The following is a 15,859-nucleotide window of genomic DNA, read 5'->3' as shown; positions in this document are numbered from 1 at the left end:
CAAACAACAAGAGATACTTATATGCATCCTAGCAATTAATTACTTTGCGTTTCTCTCTTTTATTTTCCGGTTACTTTCAATAAAATACACATCCCCGGTTTTGCACCTCTGGGTGTCATCATCTGAAAGTTCTGTTTCACTTCCTAAACAATGACCTTCACCAAGAAATATCTAAGATCACTGTTGACACATAATTACCAATAAAAAAATTACTTTTTAAAAATTTAAAATCTGGGGAGATTGGTTCAAGATGGTGGAGTAGAAGGACGTGCTCTCACTCCCTCTTGCAAGAACACTGGAATCACAGCTAACTGCTGAACAATCATTGACAGGAAGACACTGGAACTCACCAAAAAAGATACCCCATATCCAAAGACAAAGGAGAAGCCACAATGAGATGGTAGGAGGGGCGCAATGAAAATAAAATCAAATCCCATAACTGTTGGGTGGGAGACCCACAAACTGGAGAACACTTATACCACAGAAGTCCGCCCACTGGAGTGAAGGTTCTGAGCCCCACATCAGGCTTCCCAACCTGGGGGTCCAGCAATGGGAGGAGGAATTCCTAGAGAATCAGATTTTGAAGGCTAGCGGGATTTGATTGCAGGACTTTGACAGGACTGGGGGAAACAGAGACTCCACTCTTGGATGGGCACACACAAAGTAATGTGCGCATCAGGACCCAGGGGAAGGAGCAGTGACCCCATAGAGACTGAACCAGACCTATTTGCTAGTGTTGGGGGGTCTCCTGCAGAGGCGGGGGGTGGCTCTGTCTCACCATGAGGACAAGGACACTGGCAGCAGAAGTTCTGGGAAGTACTCCTTGGCATGAGCCCTCCCAGAGTCCACCATTAGCCCCACCAAACAGCCCAGGTAGGCTCTAGTGTTGGGTTGACTCAGGCCAAACAACCAACAGGGCGGGGACACAGCCCCACCCATCAGCAGGCAAGCAGATTAAAGTTTTACTGAGCTCTGCCCACAAGAGCAAAACCAAGCTCTACCCACCACCAGTCCCTCCCATCAGGAAACTGGAACAAGCCTCTTAGATAACCTCATCCACCAGAAGGCAGACAGCAGAAGCAAGAAGAACTGCAATCCTGCAGCCTGTGGAACAAAAACCACATTCACAGAAACATAGACAAGATGAAGAGGCAGAGGGCCATGTACCAGATGAAGGAACAAGATAAAACCCCAGAAAAACAATTAAATGAAGTGGAGATAGGCAACCCTCCAGAAAAAGATTCAGAATAATTATAGTGAAGATGATACAGGAGCTCAGAAAAAGAATGGAGGCAAAGGTCGAGAAGTTGCAAGAAATGTTTCACAAAGATCTAGAAGAATTAAAGAACAAACAAACAGAGATGAACAATACAATAATTGAAATGAAAAATACACTAGACGGAATCAATAGCAGAAGAACTGAGGCAGTACAACGGATAAGTGGCCTGGAAGACAGAATGGTGGAATTCACTGCTGCAGAACAGAATAAAGAAAAAAGAATGAAAAGAAATGAAGGCAGTCGAAGAGACCTCTGGGACAACATTAAACAAAACAACATTTGCATTATAGGGGTCCCAGAAGGAGAAGAGAGATAGAAAGGACCTGAGAAAATATTTGAAGAGATTATAGTCGAAAACTTCCCTAATATGGGAAAGGAAATAGCCACCCAAGTCCAGGAAGTGCAGAGTCCCATACAGGATAAACCCAAGGAGAAACATGCCTAGACACATAGTAATCAAATTGGTAAAAATTAAAGACGAAGAGAATTATTGAAAGCAGCAAGGGAAAAACGACAAATAACATACAAGGGAACTCTCATAAGGTTAACAGCTGATTTCTCAGCAGAAACTCTACAAGCCAGAATGGAGTGGCATGATATACTTATCGTGTTGTAAGGGAAAATCCTATAACCAAGATTACTCTACCCAGCAAGGATCTCATTCAGATTCGATGGAGAAATCAAAAGCTTTGCAGACAAGCAAAAGCTAAGAGAATTCAGCACCACAAAACCAGCTCTACAACAAATGCTAAAGGAACTTCTCTAAGTCGGAAACACAAGAGAAGAAAAGGACTTACAAAAACAAACCCAAAACAATTAATAAAATGGTAATAGGAACATACATATCGATAATTACCTTAAACGTGAATGGATTAAATGCTCCAACCAAAAGGCACACGCTTGCTGAATGGATACAAAAACAAGACCCATATATATGCTGTCTACAAGAGACCCACTTCAGACCTAGGGACACATACAGACGGAAAGTGAGGGGATGGAAAAAGATATTCCATGCAAATGGAAATCAAAAGTAACTGTACAACCAGTAAACTGGACAACCTGGAAGAAATGGACAAATTCTTAGAAAGGTATAACCTCCCAAGACTGAATCAGGAGGAAATAGAAAATATGAACAGACCAATCACATGTAATGAAATTGAAACTGTGATTAAAAATCTTCAAAGAAACAAAAGTCCAGGACCAGATGGCTTCATAGGTGAATTCTATCAAACATTTAGAGAAGAGCTAACACCCATCCTTCTCAAACTCTTCCAAAAAATTGCAGACGAAGGAACACTCCCAAACTCATTCTATGAGGCCACCATCACCCTGATACCAAAACCAGACAAAGATACTACAAAAAAAGAAAATTACAGACCAATATCACTGATGAATATAGATGCAAAAATCCTCAACAAAATACTAGCAAGCAGAAGCCAACAACACATTAAAAGGATCATACACCATGATCAAGTAGGATTCATCCCAGGAATGCAAGAATTCTTCAATATATGCAAATCAATCAATGTGATACACCATATTAACAAATTGAAGAATAAAAACCATGTGATCATCTCAATAGATGCAGAAAAAGCTTTTGACAAAATTCAACACCATTTATGATAAAAACTCTCCAGAAAGTGGTCATAGAGGGAACCGACCTCAAAATAATAACGGCCATTTATGACAAACCCACAGCAAACATCATTCTCAATGGTGAAAAACTGAAAGCATTTCCTCTAAGATCAGGAAATAGACAAGGATGTCCACTCTCACCACTATTATTCAACATAGTTTTGGAAGTCCTAGCCACGGCAATCAGAGAAGAAAAAGAAATAAAAGGAATACAAATTAGAAATGAAGAAGTAAAACTGTCACCGTTTGCAGATGACATGTTACTACACATAGAGAATCCTAAAGATGCCACCAGAAAACTACTAGAGCTAATCAATGAATTTGGTAAGGTTGCAGGATACAAAATTGATGCCCAGAAATCTCTTGCATTCCTATACACTAATGATGAAAAATCTGACAGAGAAATTAAGGAAACACTCCCATTTATCACTGCAACAAAAAGAATAAAATACCTAGGAATAAACCTACCTAGGGAAAAAAAAAACCTGTATGCAGAAAACTATAAGACACTGATGAAAGAAATTAAAGATGATACCAACAGATAGAGAGATATACCATGTTCTTGGATTGGAAGAATCAATATTGTGAAAATGACTCTACTGCCCAAAGCAATCTACAAATTCAATGCAATCCCTATCAAATTACCAATGGCATTTTTTACAGAACTAGAACAAAAAATCTTAAAATTTCTATGGAGACACAAAAGACCCAGAATAGCCAAAGCCGTCTTGAGGGAAAAAAACAGAGCTGGAAGAATCAGGCTCCCTGACTTCAGACTATACTACAAAGCTACAGTAATCAAGACAATATGGTACTGGCAGAAAAACAGAAATGTAGATCAATGGAACAATGTAGAAAGCCCAGAGATAAACCCACGCACATATGGTCAACTATTCTATGACAAAGGAGGCAAGGATATACAGTGGAGAAAAGACAGTCTCTTCAATAAGTAGTGCTGGGAAAACTGGACAGCTACATGTTAAAGAATGAAATTAGAACACTCCCTACCACCACACACAAAAAAAAACTCAAAATGAATTAAAGACCTAAGTGTAAGACCAGACACTATAAAACTCTTAGAGGAAAACATAGGAAGAACACTCTTTGACATAAATCACAGCAAGATCTTTTGTGATCCACCTCCTAGAGTAATGGAAATAAAAACAAATGGGACCTAGTGAAACTTAAAAGCTTTTACACAGCAAAGGAAACCATAAACAAGACAAAAAGAGAACCCTCAGAATGGGAGAAAATATTTGCAAACGAATCAAAGGACAAAGGATTAATCTCCAAAATATATAAATAGCTCATGCAGCGCAATATTATAAAAACAAATAACCCAATCCAAAAATGGGCAGAAGACCTAAATAGACATTTCTCCAAAGAAGACATACAGAAGGCCAAGAAGCACATGAAAAGCTGCTCAACATCACTAATTATTAGAGAAATGCAAATCAAAACTACAATGAGGTATCACCTCACACCAGTCAGAATGGGCATCCTCAGAAAATCTACAAGCAACAAATGCTGGAGAGGGTGTGGAGAAAAGGGAACCCTCTTGCACTGTTGGTGGGAATGTAAATTGATACATCCACTGTGGAGAACAGAATGGAGGTTCCTTAAAAAATGAAAAATAGAACTACCATATGACCCAGCAATCCCACTACTGGGCATATACCCAGAGAGGACCATAATTCAAAAAGACACATGCACCTCAGTGTTCATTGCAGCACTATTTACAATAGCCAGGTCATGGAAGCAACCTAAATGCCTGACTGATGAATGGGTAAAGAAGATGTGGTACATATACACAATGAAATATTACTCAGCCATAAAAAGGAATGAAATTGGTCATTTGTAGAGACGTGGATGGATCCAGAGACTGTCATACAGAGTGAAGTAAGTTAGAAAGAGAAAAACAAATATTGTATATTAATGCATATATGTGGAACCTAGAAAAATGGTACAGATGAACTGGTTTGCAGGGTAGAAATTGAGACATAGATGTAGTGTCTTTCCCCCCTTGGTGTCCACAGATGTATGGACACCAAGGGTGGAAAGCGGCGGGGGGATGGGTGTGGTAGTGGGATGAATTGGGAGATTGGGATTGACATGTACACACTGATGTGTATAAAATGGATGACTAATAAGAACCTGCTGTATTAAAAAAATAAATAAAATTAAATTAAAAAAAATTTAAATCTGCCACAGAACCAGTGTGATTTGGCAGACAGATCTTAAAAATAAGCAATGGAGCAAACAGTTTAATATAGTAATTAATTTCATAGCCAAACCCAACTTAATCACCATAGCCAATGATTTCCAATCCTAGTTTTAAAGCATGCCGGCATCATTAATAGATTCAAACAATCACACAATTCTCTTTAATATCTCAAAAAAAATCATTTTCTTTCATTCCCTTTAGAATAAAAATATAAAACATGTCAAACAGCAGGAATCTGGGTAAAGGGTAAATGGTATGATTCATGCATAAATAAACTTCTTCAGAATGTAGAATATGTGCCATAAGAATATGTAAATACTTGTTTATATACGATTTTGTATCCCCATTTGGTATTGCCATCTATATAATTCTACAGCAACATTCTATTCTCTTAGGTAAAGAGTCAGGAAGTTTGTTGCATCTCTGTAACCACCTCTCTTATGGTCTCACAAGATGTACCAGTTAACTCATGGGAAAAAAAAAATTTTTTTATCATGAAGAGAAAGGATAGTTTATGAATGACAATTCTTTTCTATAGAAATTACTTTCTAACATAGGCTGATGTGGTATGGTATTTCTCAAAGAGGTATATAGGATTTGAACACCTCATGATATTAATATGTGTTAATTGAATTAAAAAGTGCCTTTGCAAATAAGTTCAGGAAAATTTAGGAAGGAAATTGTTAAACACGTTTCCTTTTCAGAATTTTCTGGGAAACTTTAATGTACTAAGCTCTATGAACCTCTAAGGGATCCCATGGTGTGCTGAATCAAACATAGATGACTGTGGCATCCTTTTTTGGAAAAGCATTTTGGGGAATGAGTGTGGACTGAAACACACTTTGGGAAATACTGGCAGAGTGGAAAGATCTGGAACTTGGAGCCCAAAGGCCTCGGTTATAATCTTAATCTTCTATTTACTGGCTGAGCAAGTCATTTACCCACTATTAGTGTCAGTCTCATCTTATGTAAAAGGATGATTATGCATGCAACTTACTGGTACTCCACAGAGTTCTTATGGGAAATAAATGAGAAATTTTAAGTAAAACTTACTAATTCAATGCCTGCCATACAGCAGGCCCTCCTGATCAAATGCTGGAGGATGATTGTCTTTGTATGACAACATCTTTAGGTTTTTTAAGGTACTGGTGAGAATTCTAGTGCTGATTTCTTATCAAGTTCAAACATTTACCCTACTTGGATGAGCCTAGATCCAGTTCTCCAAAAATGAACCCCTGCAGCCTCACAACATCTCATGGCAATGACCACAGAACATGATATATTGTCTGCTGAACTGAAGGTCAACTTGGTTTTGTTGTCAAACCCATCTGACAGATAGACAACTAAGCTCAGAGATTCTAAGTTAATTTCTCAAGAAAATATAAAATGGAGATGAAACCTATCTTACAGCAGAGGGCTAGTATCAGAAATTCAGAACATGGTTCATCTCTTTGACCCTTTGTTTCCTCACTTATAAATAAAAACAATAATTGCCCCATAGGATTATTTTGAGAAATTTGATATTATGTATGGTAAGTACATTGTGTGGTATAGGATATAATATACAGTTAATAAACTGGCATCAAAAAGATTTTTCATAGAATTATATAATATTGAAATTAAAAGATCTCTTATAGACCACCTAATCCAATTCCTTCCTTTCTAGAATTAAAAAAAAAAAAGCTCAGAGGGATGAAGGAATTTAGCCAAGGTCATACTGTTCTTAATGGCAATGCCAGGCAGGAAGTAATAGCTTTCTCCAAATATTCAAAGAAGGAGAATAGATTGGTCCTGTATGACCCCAGGGGATAAAATCGGTGTGAAAGCCAGTGCAACATGAAGAAGACATGTCTAAAAATCTCTGTTCCCCTGTTGAAATGGGTTGCCTCGGGCTGCGCTTCCCCCCTATTATGTACTGAAGCTAGCTAGCTCTAGGAAGATGAATCAGGCCAGATGTACAGTGATCACTCTCTGGGGTGTATGCATTGAAGATTAATCATATGCATTGTGGCTTGGCCACAATCGTGACTTGGCACATGGTTGACACATTACCTAAGATGGGCCCAGTCCTATGACAGAGCCAGCTCTGGAACTTCTACTTTACAAGAATATAGGAGCCACAATCTCATTGGAAGAAAGGACTCAAAGCTGTAATTTCTCAGCACTTTGCATAAGACTGAGACTATACCAAGTATCCATATCAAAGAGTAGGGTTTCAAGGAGATTAGAGGGAGACTAAATTCCTTTAACCCAGTTGGCATTGCCACTGGGTATATATAGAAGTCTGGTTCGACTCTGCTGGATGATTAACCACAATTTTAGAATCTGTAATTTTCTGTTATCTGTACCAACAGCCTTTTTATGTGGATAATTGAAAATTGGCTGCAATTATGAGATCTGACCACTCAAGACAAACTTGTTGAGCATCACTCTTGAGAAATAATGTGGATTGAGATATTCCACCCACTAGACAACCCAAGTAATGTTTGCTCATGATGAAAGAATGTGCTGTCAATCACAGTACCCCAAACCAAAAACAACAACAAAGAAAGTCCTCTCTTAGAAGCAATCTGAGTGAAACAGGACTGATAGCAGCAACAAAAGAGAAGTGAGAGGTGATTTGAGGAAGTAAGATAAAGTTCAAGTAAAGGCTGGGATATTTCAGTGGAACCTATTAAAAGGGGAACTCCAAGATATGCCTTGCATTTGCTCAGATCTGGACCTGAGTTTGCATATTTTATGATTTCAGAGTGTGTTCTGAATAAAACAGCAAATATACTTAGTATGAGTGGTTAATGAGGCCAGCAGTAAAGTGGGCACATCCTGTTACAGTGCACATAATAATACAAAGCTAACATTAACCAAGCGCTTACCGTGGGCAGGCACTGTGCTAAAACGTTTCACATGAGTTAACTTGTTCAGTCCTCGTAACAGGCTTGTGATGTCAGTACTATTCTTAACCCATTTTCAGGAAACTGAAATTTAGAGAGATTAACTACTTTCCACAGCTGACAAGTGTCTAACCTCAGGTTTGAATCAATGTCTTCTGACCCCAGACCCATACTCTTCACTATTGTACTATAGTGCACTGTAGGCTATACTGTCATTTACCCCTATGACATCTGAAATGAAATCCAGTCTTGTTGCATTAGAGCTGCTGCTTTTGTTCCTGAAGAAGCCCATCATTTACCACCTCGAGTGGCCAGCCTTTGGGGAATGATGTGCCTCATTCATGTCAATCCTTGGAAAAAACCTACCCCAAATAAGTTCTTTTCGCATCAAGGTCATCAGAGATCAAAGATCTACTAAGGATGATAAGCTTGATCAGGAGAAGTGGCATAAATTGAAATATAATCAGGAAAACTTTCTGACCATTATTTCACTTACATTGATAGTTAAGGAGTGGCCCACAGGTGTTGCTGAGGAATCCACTCAAAGGCCCAGCCTATCTGTGGCAGCTCTAACTTTCCTCAACATAAAGAAGGTTGGGTACAAGACCAGCCATATACATGTATAAAGCAGGTGAACTTTCAGGATGCTGAAAAGGGCGCCTGCACCTACATTGTTTTCCTCCAGAATTGCCAACTGGTCTGAAATTCTCACCACTACTATCACTAATTTGGATAAAGCCCCCTGTCTTAGAACATAAATATGTTCTTGAAGAGGTGAATACATTTATACATCAGCATTCACTATAGACCAACCAGTGAGCTGTAGTGATAGAAAAGAGAACTGGGCTTCAAGGGAATGAGACCACGGTAGGTAAATTTTGATGAATAAGACAATTGGAAAGTCACCACGGTGGTTTCCAAACACAGGTCTGCAGATAGAAGTTGGTCCACGGTGAAGTTTTCATTAATTTATGGTGAAACATGAGCAACAAGGACAATGTAGTAACTTTTTAAATTAAAATTGTAAATTCTGAGATGATGTTCTTTTTGGATGGTACTATGTCGTTTCTTTTATAAAGTGATAGTGATAGTAGACGAAGGTTGTGTTTTTTTCCTTAATGTCTTTACTTAGCAAAATAAAAAGCTAGCAACTTTTCGTTCATCTTTAATGTGTACATGCACATGTGCTAAGTACTTCACATTCGATATTTTATTTATCTTCACAATGACCATATGAAGAATATCCTGTGATAATCCCTATTTTATGGATGAGGAATCTCAGGCCTGGAGGATAAATAACTTACCCAATGTAATATAGCTACTGAGTGGCAGATCTGTGATTTATCCTCCTTACTCTTCCATTTTAGGGTAGGGATATTGAGGCCTTTATGGGAGGTATGGGTGCTAAAAACAGAGGGAGAAATGTCAGAGGAACTGAAGTACAGAAGATAAATTTCACCTACTTAATTTTACCATAGGCTCCCTAGAACTTTGCTTCCAAAAATATTTCCCCTTATAGTCAACATTTATAAACTAACATCATAAAATTCTACAGGGCTAAGCAAAAAGAGTCTTAAGGTTTAACTTCTTATTTTTAATAAATGAGGAAACTTAGAGGTAGTGTCTGACTTAAAATTGCACTAGCACTCAGAAGTGTTTATTTAAAGCAAAAGATATAACATAGCTGTTATTGCTACATGTAGAAAAAGAAAATAGACAAAAGAAAATGCAGCCTGATCAAACCAGCAAGGTATCTGAATGTGATAAACTCTAGCTCAGCCAACTCAATCATCCATCCCAAATGAAGCGCAGTAAATAGGAAAAAAAGACTCCAAAATACAGCTAATTTCAACTCAGTGCTTTGTACATAGTAAGCACTCAGCAAACAGTCAAGTACTAAAAAGACTGAATGAGTCCCTGATTTTATATTACTCTTCATAACATGGGCAACATGCATCTTTTCTTGTTCTAGAAATGAACATTGAAGACCTGTGAAGACGCTTAACCATGAAATAACTCTTACAAGGCTACGTTTTAATCAGCTAAGTCTTGCCACTGACTAGATGTGAAATGAAAATGTGCAAATATGTTAATATAGACATACATAATGCATGCAGTGATTAACTCTTAAGAATGAGTATCATTCATTTGGCATTTTTCCAAACTCTCAACATTTGAAAACATTTTACATTACTGTGCCTTTTTGCCACCAGGGAGCCCAGCTAAGTCCAGAATCGTGCTAACTTCAGGGAGGGAGGTGGAATTCTTAACAACCACAATAACCTTGGCAGGCAGCTCTCTTATGCATGCTCTGGAGCACACTACCAAGAATTAGAATAAAGAATAAAGGATATGCTCAGCATTTCCAAGTACTTATGTACCCCTAATTGGCATCTCCTGTTGACTATGGGACAAATGAGTGAGGAGTCATTTAAATTACCTTTTTGGAGGGTGAGGGTAACTGAAACAGAATAGTGTTTTGTGGACTCAGCCCTAAGCTTCAGGAATCCCATTATAACTCATATCTCTAAGCCAAATTGCTAAAGAAGTCCATGTAATGCTTTTGAAAGGCAGGCATTGAGGTGGGGACCCCTCGTCTACCCTGTAGATCAAGATACAACCTATTACAGTGGGAACTCAGGTACCACACTGAGGCACTTCCCACCATGGCTTGGGTTTGTATGAGAAACATGATCAAATGGAATTTGATTCCTGAAAATGTATAGAAACAGGTAATTTTCAAGATGCCTCTTCACTAGGGATGAAACTAGGACTTGGAATTGTGGGTGATGACCAGCATAGTTCACAGGCTCCTCTGAATATGGGGCCAAGGGATTCCTCACTTAAACCCCTGTCCCACATTTCACTCATCCCCTCAAATGGTTGAGGTATTTGGCATCATATTCATTTTTATTGGATTTTTTTTCCTCTTGAAAACTTCTAAGCCAAGATCTAATTACATAATCTCATGATACGTCTATCATATAGGGATATCAAGGCTAACACTGTTGGACTGTATGCTAATCAATAAAAACTAGATCTATTTTAAATAAATAAAAAAATAAAGACCTTGTCTTAATTCTCTCTTTGGCCTCCAGTGCACAGTACATGCTTATTCCATAGTGGACATTTCATAAAAGTTTACTGCATTGAAAAGAATTCCTATGGTGAGGAATTTTTACCTTGGTCTTTGTTTGGCTGGATGTAATCATTTCTTGGTATTTTGTCATTTGAAATGTTTTGAACCAGTGAGTAGTAATACTGAGTAGCAACATAATAACAACTGATTTATTTAACTTTTAAGCCAGGAAAATTTGCCCACTCAGGGAGCAAAATTCAGTCATACAATCTACCGAGTATTTGCTTACTTTAATGTCAAATTTCAGCTTCTCTTGAAGTATTCATCAAGGGTGATCATCTGAAACTATTCTGAAACTATCGATTCTATAACTTTTGCCCTTTGATAACAATTGACAATTTGTCAATTAAATTTGTCAATTTAATAACAATTTGATACCAATTGATAACCTTGATAACTCAACTTCCCTGTTATCAATGCCTATTCCCTAGAAATAGGTAGAAGGTTTGTGAGCTACCAGTTAGATATTACTATATACATGCAATTACTATTACTCTCAATGGCAATGATTCAACATGCAAAAGTGTTGAAATAAGTTGTATATTGCAAGCAATAAATGACTAACTTTTAAAAGTGATATACTTTAAACATATTCAAATCTAAGACTATCCCAATAACATATATTCTCACTCATTCTCACTGCCATTTGAGTTGCTTTTCGTTAGTGAGAGAGAACAAGGTGGAATTATAGCCAGGTACCAGGAACTACACATAGCACACAAGGTCTCACTGGTCACTGGTTCACTTATGGGAGTGTGTGACACACGTGAATGCCATCAGCCACATGCATCACAGTGGAGAAAAAATTTGCAAATTCTTGTTCTATAGCCATAGTCTTTTTACGAACCCGTGTCCCCTGCATTGGCAGGTGGACTCTCAACCACTGCACCACCAGGGGAGCCTGCTATAGCCATAGTCTTTTACTGAGAATTAAAATTACCTTTGGAAAATTTACATTTAAACATGTTACAGTGTGATTGTTCACCATTATAAATAAGACAAGAGCTTCCCTGATGAAACTATTTAATAATGCACCTAACTACCTACATTCCTTAGTCTCCTTTTCTGCCTTTATTTTCCTCCATAGGATTTATCTCCATCTGATATACTATATATTTCAATTATCTGTTTCTACCTTCCTTCTAGAATATAAACACTCCTTGAGGACAGGGAGTTTTGTCTTGTTTTCTACTGCTTCTTCCACCTCTAGAATAGTCCATGAAATATAATTGACACTCAGTAAATATTTGTTGCTTTCATTAAAAGAAAATTTGGGAGTTTCCCTGGTGGCACAGTGGTTAAGAATCCACCTGCCAAAACAGGGGACACGGGTTCAATCCCTGGTCCTGGAAGATCCCACATGCCACAGAGCAATTAAGCCCCTGAGCCACAATTACTGAAGCCCGCGCACCTAGAGCCTGTGCTCCACAACAAGAGAAGCCACTGCAATGAGAAGTCCGTGCACCGCAACGAAGACCCAACACAGCCAAAAATAAATAAATAAATTTAAATGTTTTTTTAAAAAAAAACAAAAAAGGAAATTCAGATGATGAATAAAGTAAAAACAGCCCTAACAGTCTAAAACACAATAGTTAGTCCAAAAGTAAAAGTAGAGCAGTGATGGAAGAGAAACCATCGAATATAGCGGTTCTTTTCTCTGCCTGACAAATTAGAGAAAGATACAACATTTTTCAAAGGCTTGAATAATATATAAATTCCAAGAGCTTGTGAAGAAAGGAATACTTCTCAAATCAACATCTTTTAAAGGAAAACTAACATTAATTGTCAGATTAGACAGTAATATTAGTAAACAATAGAATAGTAATTCTACTAAATGAAAGTAATAAAACATTCATCTGAACTATAGTGCTAAGAAGGATGAAACTAAGATGAATTCATTTTTATTTATCAGCTAGAAGGTAAAGGATTATAAAGTCTCATTTTATTTCACTAAAGAAAACCGTAAACTTGAATAATTCTAATGCTAAACATGAATTGGCTAATATGATATATTTGTTTATTTTTGTGTAAGTGTGAATTCACATGCAATGGTAAGAAATAATACTGAGAGATCCCATATGGTAACATCTTACAAAACTATAGTACAATATCACTTACTGACATTGATACAGTCAATACATAAAACATTTTCATCACCACAAGGAATCCTCAGTAGCCGTATCTACTTCCATTCTGCCCCCAACCCTCCCCAACTCCTGGGAATCACTAGTACATTCTACATTTCTATAATTTTGTCATTTCAATACTGTTACACACACACACACATTTCTTTTTCCGGCCATGCTGTGTGGCTTGTGGGATCTCAGTTCCCCAACCAGGGCTTGAACCCAGACCACGGCAGTGAAAGCCCGGAATCCTAACCACTAGGTTACCAAGTAACTCCCAATAATGTTACATAAATGGAATAATTTGTTCTAAGTTCACAGTATGTAATTTTGGGTATCGGCTTTTATTTTCACTCAGCATAATTCTCTGAAGGTTCATATAGGTTGTTGAGTGTATCAGTAGTACCTTCCTTTTTATTTATTTTTTTTAACATCTTTATTGGAGTATAATTGCTTCACAATGGTCTTCCTTTTTATTAAATAATATTCCATGCCATGGATGTACCATAATTTGTTTAACCTTTCACATGTTAAAGGGCATCTTTAACATCTAGTTGTTTCCAGTTTTGGATATTATGTATAAAGCTGCTACAGATATTCATGTACAGGTTTTCATATGAACTTAAGTCTTCAATTCTCTGGGATAATTGCTCAGGAGTGCAAATGCTGGGTTGTATAGTAGCTGCATGTTTAGTTTTTAAAGAAATTGCCACACTGTTTTTCAGAGTGGCTATACCATTTCACATTCCCACCAGTAATGTATGAGTAATTTACTTTCCATGCATTCTTGCCAGCATTTGGTGTTGTCACTATTTTTTAATTGTAGTCATTCTGATAGGTATGTATTGATATCTCATTGTGGTTTAAAATGTGCACTTCCCTGATGGCTCATAAAATTGTATATCTTTTCATGTGTATGCATTTTTACCATGAAATGTCTGTTTCTATCTTTTGCCCATTTTCCAATTAGACTGTTTTGTTTTTCACTATTGAATTTGTAAAGTTCTTTATGTATTCTAGATACTAGTTCTTTATCACATATGTGGTTTACAAATATTTTCTTCCAGTCTGGAGCTTATATTTTCATACTCTTAACAGGGCTTTCCACAAGCAAAAGTTTTTAATTTTGACAAAATCTGACTCATCAATTTTTCTTTGATTGATCACGCTTTTGGTGTCAAATCTAAGATCTCTGTGTAGCCCTACATTCCAATTATTTTCTCCTACTTTTTTTCTAAAAGTTTTAGAGTTTTAAGTTTTACATTTGACTACAAGACCATTTTGAGTTAATTGTTGTATATTATGTGAGATTTACCTCCCTGTATGTTCCTTTACTATCCCTTGTTTACAATATAAATGTCTTCAATATTTCCTATGTAAAACCACAACAGACAGTGTTATAACTTTTGGCTTCCACCAACAATCTTAATTTAGAACCAAGAGGAGGAAAAAAAGCCTATTGTATTTACCTATATTTTTGTTTATCATGTTCTTCTGATGTTCTAAGTTTTCTTTTTTATCATTCCCTTTCTGTTTAGAGAACTTCCTTTAATTATTCTGATAGAGTTCGTTTGTCGATGACAAATTCTCTTAGTTTTCCTTCATCTGAGAATTTCTTGATTTCTCCTTAACTCCTGAAGGGCAATTTTTTGCTGGGTATAGGATTCTGGACTGACAGTTCTTTTCTTTCAGCACTTGAAAGGTCTTATGCTACTTTCTTCTGGGCTCTTATTGTTTCTGATGAGAAATTTGCTGTCATTTGAATTATTTTTCCCTGTAGGTAAAATGTCATTTTCTCTGGCTGCCTTCAAAATTTTTTTGTTATTAGAAGTTTAATTTTACTGTGCTGTGGTGTGGGTTTCTTTGGGTTTATTTAGTTTGGGGTTTGCCAAGCTTCCGGAATCTATAGATTTCCAAATTTGGGAAGTTTTCATTAATTATTTCTTCAAGTCCTTTTTCAGTCTCACTTTCTCCTCTCCTAATGACACAAATGTTATCTTTTGTTTTGGTCCCACCAGTCCCTGAGACTCTGATCTTTTTTTTTTTAATTTAATTTTCCTGTGCTGTTCAGATTAGTAATTTCACTGTTCTATCTTCCAGATCACTAATTCTCTCCTCTGTACCTTACATTCTCCTGTTGAGCCCACCTACTGAGCTTTTTATTTTGGTTATCGTATTTTCCCACAATTTTCTAAAATTACCAATTGGTTCTTCTTTATATCTTCTATATAATTTCTGAGGCTTTGTACATTTTTTTGTTTGTTTCAAGTGTGTTTCTTTAAATTGCTCATTGATTGCTTTTTATCATGGTTGCTTCAAAATCTCTGACAGATAATTTTAACATCTGTGTCATCTTAGTGTTGACATCTTTTGTCTTTTTTTTTCATATGAGTTTGAGATGCACTTATTCAACTGAGGTTCATTCATTGTGGAACCTCTGAAAGAACAATATCAGTTTCAGTGCTTCCCACTTCTTGGTGTGACAAATAATTTTTAAAAATGAAACCTGAATATTTTTGTATTCTGGAGCTTATTTAAATCTTCTGTGCTCAATAATAGCCACAC

General features: G+C 37.0%; 1 long non-coding RNA gene across 3 annotated transcripts in view; it reads right to left on the bottom strand.

The window, feature by feature from the left end:
• The window catches only part of LOC117196746 (uncharacterized), a 72,402-nt gene that overhangs the window by 44,591 nt on the left and 11,952 nt on the right, over positions 1 to 15,859 (bottom strand). For 2 of the 3 annotated variants that reach the window (XR_004477075.2, XR_007477183.1), the window contains exon 2: positions 9,334 to 9,433. The exons of the other annotated variant lie outside the window; for it this stretch is intronic. This is a non-coding gene — a long non-coding RNA (uncharacterized LOC117196746). The remainder of the gene's footprint in view (positions 1 to 9,333; positions 9,434 to 15,859) is intronic. 3 annotated transcript variants of the gene reach the window in all.

The sequence above is a fragment of the Orcinus orca genome, chromosome 4, assembly GCF_937001465.1.
Source record: "Orcinus orca chromosome 4, mOrcOrc1.1, whole genome shotgun sequence".
Classification (NCBI taxonomy): Eukaryota; Metazoa; Chordata; class Mammalia; order Artiodactyla; family Delphinidae; genus Orcinus; species Orcinus orca.
This window is presented reverse-complemented; position numbering and strand designations above follow the sequence as displayed.